Source organism: Myxocyprinus asiaticus, chromosome 27 (genome assembly GCF_019703515.2).
Source record: "Myxocyprinus asiaticus isolate MX2 ecotype Aquarium Trade chromosome 27, UBuf_Myxa_2, whole genome shotgun sequence".
Taxonomy (NCBI): domain Eukaryota; kingdom Metazoa; phylum Chordata; class Actinopteri; order Cypriniformes; family Catostomidae; genus Myxocyprinus; species Myxocyprinus asiaticus.
The window spans coordinates 7709508-7714796 of NC_059370.1; positions in this window are offsets into that span (position 1 = coordinate 7709508).

Genomic DNA, 5289 nt, shown 5'->3' on the forward strand with positions numbered 1-5289 from the left:
CCTGGCTTTTTCATAAGCTTCTTTCAATTTGTCTTGGTGAACCACTAACCAGTCATGATTTCTGTCCACAGTTTGCTCTTGACCTAGCATTGCATCTACTGGACTTGACTCCAAACAGCATGTAATGTAGTGAGTATCCAGTGGTTGTATGTGGTGTTATATTATAAGCATAAATAAAAAGCATAAATCTCAGGAAGATGTTTTGGCCAATGCTTTTTCTTTTCAGGGGGAAGTGTACATAATAGATCATGGAGCATTTTGTTAAAGCACTCGCACTGAGCATTACCCTGAGGCAGATAGGGTGTGGTGCGGGTTTTCTTTACACCATACATTTTACAAAGCTCAGCAATCGTTTCAAAATTTCTACCCTGATCAGAATGTAATCGTTCATGCACACCACATTTCATGAATCACTCTTTCAGAAGGATCTTGGTAGTGGTATCCTTGGTTGGAAACACCTGTGTGAACTTTGTGAAAACATCAGTTACAATTAACATGTTCTCACAGCCATCAGAGGCAGGTTCAAGCACAGTAAAATCTACTGCCACTACTTCAAGGGGCCTTGAAGCCAGAAAAGGCTTCATAGGAGGATGTATCCTTGACTGTGGCATCTTGGTTAAAATGCACTTTTGACACTTTTTGATCCACTGCTCCACATCATTATACATGTTTAAGGGATGGCACAGAGAGTTGTTATCTGTAATGATCACAAACTTGGAACCCAACAAATAACCTCTGAATTTTTCAGAGAAGCTCACGCTTCATGCTACTGTAATTTCTGTCATTCGTTTCTGCTTTATGAAGTCTCCTACTGGCATAAGCTATGACTCTCCTACACTCACCCTGCTGCTGGTATAAGACAGCACCCAGGCCTTCAAAGCTTGCATCAATCTCCAATGTGAAAGGAAGTTTGAAATCTGCATACCCTAACACAGGAGCAAAAGTAAGCTTCTCCTTCATCAGCTCAAATGCTGATTGGCACTCTGATGACCACAAAGCACTAAACTCTCTCTTTGTGGCGCCAAACTGCTTGACACAGGTTCACTAAATCATGGAGGGGGCCAGCAATTCTCAATTAACTTTCTGTAGTAACTACAGAACCCTAAGAACAAGCATAATTCCTTAACTGTACTGGGAATTTTCCATTGCTTGACCGCTTCAGCATTACCTGGATTAGTTCCAATAACTCAAGCTGAGATCTGAGGACCTAAGAAAGTTACTTCTTGCTTCAAGTAATAACACTTTTCAGGCTTAACTCTGAGACCGGTTTATTTTAGTCTGTTAACTGTTTACAGTCTCTGCAAGTGCTCAGGGAAAGTGGCAAGTACACTAGTATGTCATCAAGGTACATTAGCATGATATGAAATATTATATCACCCATGGAAGCCTGCATAAGACATTGAAACATTGAAGGTCAATTGCAAACCCCAAAGGGCATCCGAGAATAATCAAAGATCCCAAATGGAGTGGTAAATACAGTCTTATGCCTGTCTCACCCATGGACAGCAACCTAATGATATCCACTAGCTAAATCAATGAAAGAAAATAACTTTACTCCTTGCAGTGCATAAAAGCTTTCGTCTATCCTAGGCAGAGGAAACGCATTTCGCTTGGTCTTTAAGTTCAGCTGCCTGTAATCGACACAAAGCCTGAGACTGCCATCAGTTTTCCTAACTAGCATGATAGGTGAAGCATAAGCACTAGTGCTTTCTTGGATCACTCCTTTCTTAAGGAGTTTGGTGATATGTTCTCTGACTTCCCTATACTGAGTAGGTGGGATACGCCTATAAGGCTGGGCCACTGATACATCATCCATCACGTGAATCTCATGTTGCAATTTGTCGGTAAAACTGAGGTCTTCATCCTCGAGAGCAAAAACATTAAGTACTTCATCAACAATTTGCTCAGCTCTGCCTGCTGCTCAGGATTACCACCAATGTGTAGCTTGTTGAGAAACTCTTTGGAGCTGTCCTCCAATAACTGATTGTCTTTTGTGTTTACACTGATCTCTTCGATATCAGCTGAAATTCTCTGAAATCTCACCTTACTCTTCTAACTGGACTTCACAATCTTGACACGAGATAGAGTACCAAGTCTGGTTCTGGCCTGTAACTAGATGGAGAGATTCACAATCTGTAAAGGAAACAACAGTTCCTCTATAGACACAAGAGAGGGAACAACAATCAGACCACCAGGTAAGGGTGTGTTCACTGGCTCTAACAGGAAGTCACATGAGCCATCATGTAACATATTCTTTGCTCCCTTGACCATTACCGTTGTAATTGATGAAGCAGGTATGTGTACCATGTGCCAGCTACTCAGACTACACTTTGCTTCTCTAGACTGCTTGCACTCTGCATCTGCTGAAATGCCTCCATCCAATCAGACTGCAACTCTCCACCTAGGGTAGTATCATCTCCGCATGAACCAGTGTCTACATCTGCTAATGATGTTCATGCCAATGAGGGCAGGTACAGCAGAAGAGTTTTGTGAGTTTCTGACTACTAAAAAAACACACTCAGGTAGGGTAATACCCATGGTTTCAACCTCCAAGTCAAGATAACCTTGGTAAGGTATATCTAAACCGTTGGCAGCTGTAATCTTCAGACAACCTGCTGTGAACAGCATATCTTCATCCTCCCTAGACAATTGTTCTCTGTAGAAACTCTCAGAAATAGTACTGACTTGGCTTCCTGTGTCAAGTAAACAAGAGGCTATTACTCCACTAATCTTTAGATATGTGACAGGACATTTTCCCACAGCACACTGGAGTAGTCGGTCACGATAAGTATCAATATATACTTGGCTGAGCCTATGGACTGCCCTCGCACTGCCTGGTTCACAGCAAGTGAGGGTGCAATTTCCCTGCTGCACTGACGATTTAGCATTTTCTGTGACAGTCTGTTTGTTTTTCTTTACACACCTCTTAGCTATGTGTCCTACACCATTACACCAGAAACATATTGGCTGACCATCATCTTTAAACCTTGGTTGCATCTTGGGTTTACAATGAGCCACAGGTTCTGACTTTGTGCACTGCAAAGTGAGTTTCTCGACAGCTTGTATTAGCTCTCCTATAGCTTTTCCTTGTTCTGCTACAATTTTTAAAACTTCTTCAAGAGTAGCAAGGTTTTTCTCAGGTGTACCAACAGCAGCACACTGAGATTCTTCTGTCTCAGACACAACACATTTGTTGATGACTATTTTTGTGACAAGATTTAGGATCATCTAGAGACCACATAAGGGCTTCATTTCACACTTTAATAAGTGTTGACTGTGGCTTGTCTCTCACAAGCTTATGAAGCTGCCATCTAAGGCCTGCATCCCCAATCCCCTCAATGAATTGATCTTGGATTGCCAAATTCTCTTGATATAGCATTTGATGACTGCTTCAGGATAGAACTCAGAATTTGGGACAAAGCATGAGAGTAAGTACGAACATCCTCGCCTTACATTTGTTTACGGCTATAGAATGTTTTCAATAACTGAGACACACTGCGCTTTTCTTTAAAAACTTCTCTCTGGTACACAAAAAGGTCACATGGTCATTTTGTTTAATTTCCCATCCGTAATCTGACTTCTTCTAAGGCTGCACCCTTTAGGAAGGAGAGTACGAGGTCTAATTAGTCCTCTGTGGTCTAATTTCAAGCATGTAGTACCCTGTCTACTTCTTTAATAAACTCATCAACATATCTCCCATCTTTGCTGAAATGACCACTAAATGGTTGGATGTGACGCTCTCTTAGCACATAAGACCTGGTTGGCTCTCTACTCAAATTACTGATAGCTGCCATGGTCTCGTCATGCTTTCTGTTGAGTTCTTGAATCTGTCCTGGAATATCATGCATACTACTACCTGCACCATGTTCATCATCAGTGTTTTGTAGTACTGACTATCATCATCAGATTGTGACATTTTGAAATGTTCAAATTATCTCAGTTCAACACACAAAAGTGAAATGCGAAAATGAAATACGTGTTTACATGTGTGTAAAACGTGGTTGTAACAGGACTGGTCATTGTGGGAATGAGGAAGCATGGTTCAGGTATCTTCAAACTCTTTATTCACCAAAATAAACACTCAGTGGTTTAAGCCCTGTAATGTGTTGCACTGCTGTGTTGCACTCTCTCTCTCCCTGGACTCTGGTGTGGGCTTCTCTTATCGCTCTCCCTGGATTACTGCAACAAGAAACAGCTGTTTCAATTCTCACCCAGGGAATGAATCCTTACCGCTTCCCTCTCTCCCTGGACGGACGCTCAACCATGCCCTCGCCACACATCCCCACCGCCCGACTCAGGCCAGGGAGCCATCCGGCTTGCCCACCACTCCTGCCTTGGGAGTGTAACTTGGCAACCTCTGAGTTGAGACGGCGAGAAGTGATCTCCACCGGGATGAGATGATTTCAAGTTCACCTCCGGCCCGAGCTCCACCCTCTCCAGAACCACCATTTCAAACATCACAGGAACCACCTCCCTCCATAATTTCAAGAGGTTGAGATGGTATATTTGACATGCATCACCTCTATCTGATCTCATTATCGAGATCTCCCACTCATCGTGTGATCTCAAAGGGTCCTGGCCACTTGGCGAGTAATTTGGAGCTCGATGTTGGGAGTAATACAAACACTTTGTCTCCCGGTGCAAATTCGAGTGCCCCTATCATAAAGCCGGCTTTGACGTTTTTGAGCTTTGAGCAAATTCTCCTGTGTTAGTCGACCCAAAGTGTGAAGTTTTTCTCTAAGATCAAGAATGTACTGAATTTCGTTTTTACGGTTTGAAGGTCCCTCCTCCTAAGCTTCCCACATGACGTTGAGCACACTGCACGGCCAACGTACATACAGCAGCTTGAATGGGGAAAACCCTGTGGAGGCTTGGGGGACCTCTCAAACTGCGAATAATAGGGGTTCAAGCCACTTATCCCAATTCCTAGCATCCTCGTGCATGAACTTATGAATCATATTTTTCATGGTTTTATGAAATCGTTCCACCAACCCATCTGTTTGTGGGTGATAAACACTGGTGCGAATCAATTTAATACCCAATAATTCATACAGTTTGCATAGTGTGCGTGACATGAAAGTACAGCTTACCGCTTCCCCTCTCCCCGGACGGACGCTCAACCATGCCCTCGCCACAGTGGTCAAACTCCACACATGCAATCCATATGCATCCCAAAGAATTCTCAAATTATGAACAAAACTGGGAGCTCTCTTGCTCAACGTATGTTCTCACATCTCTAACACGAGAGAGTGCCGGACAGCAGGTGTCGCAAAACTCCAGTCTTAAAGG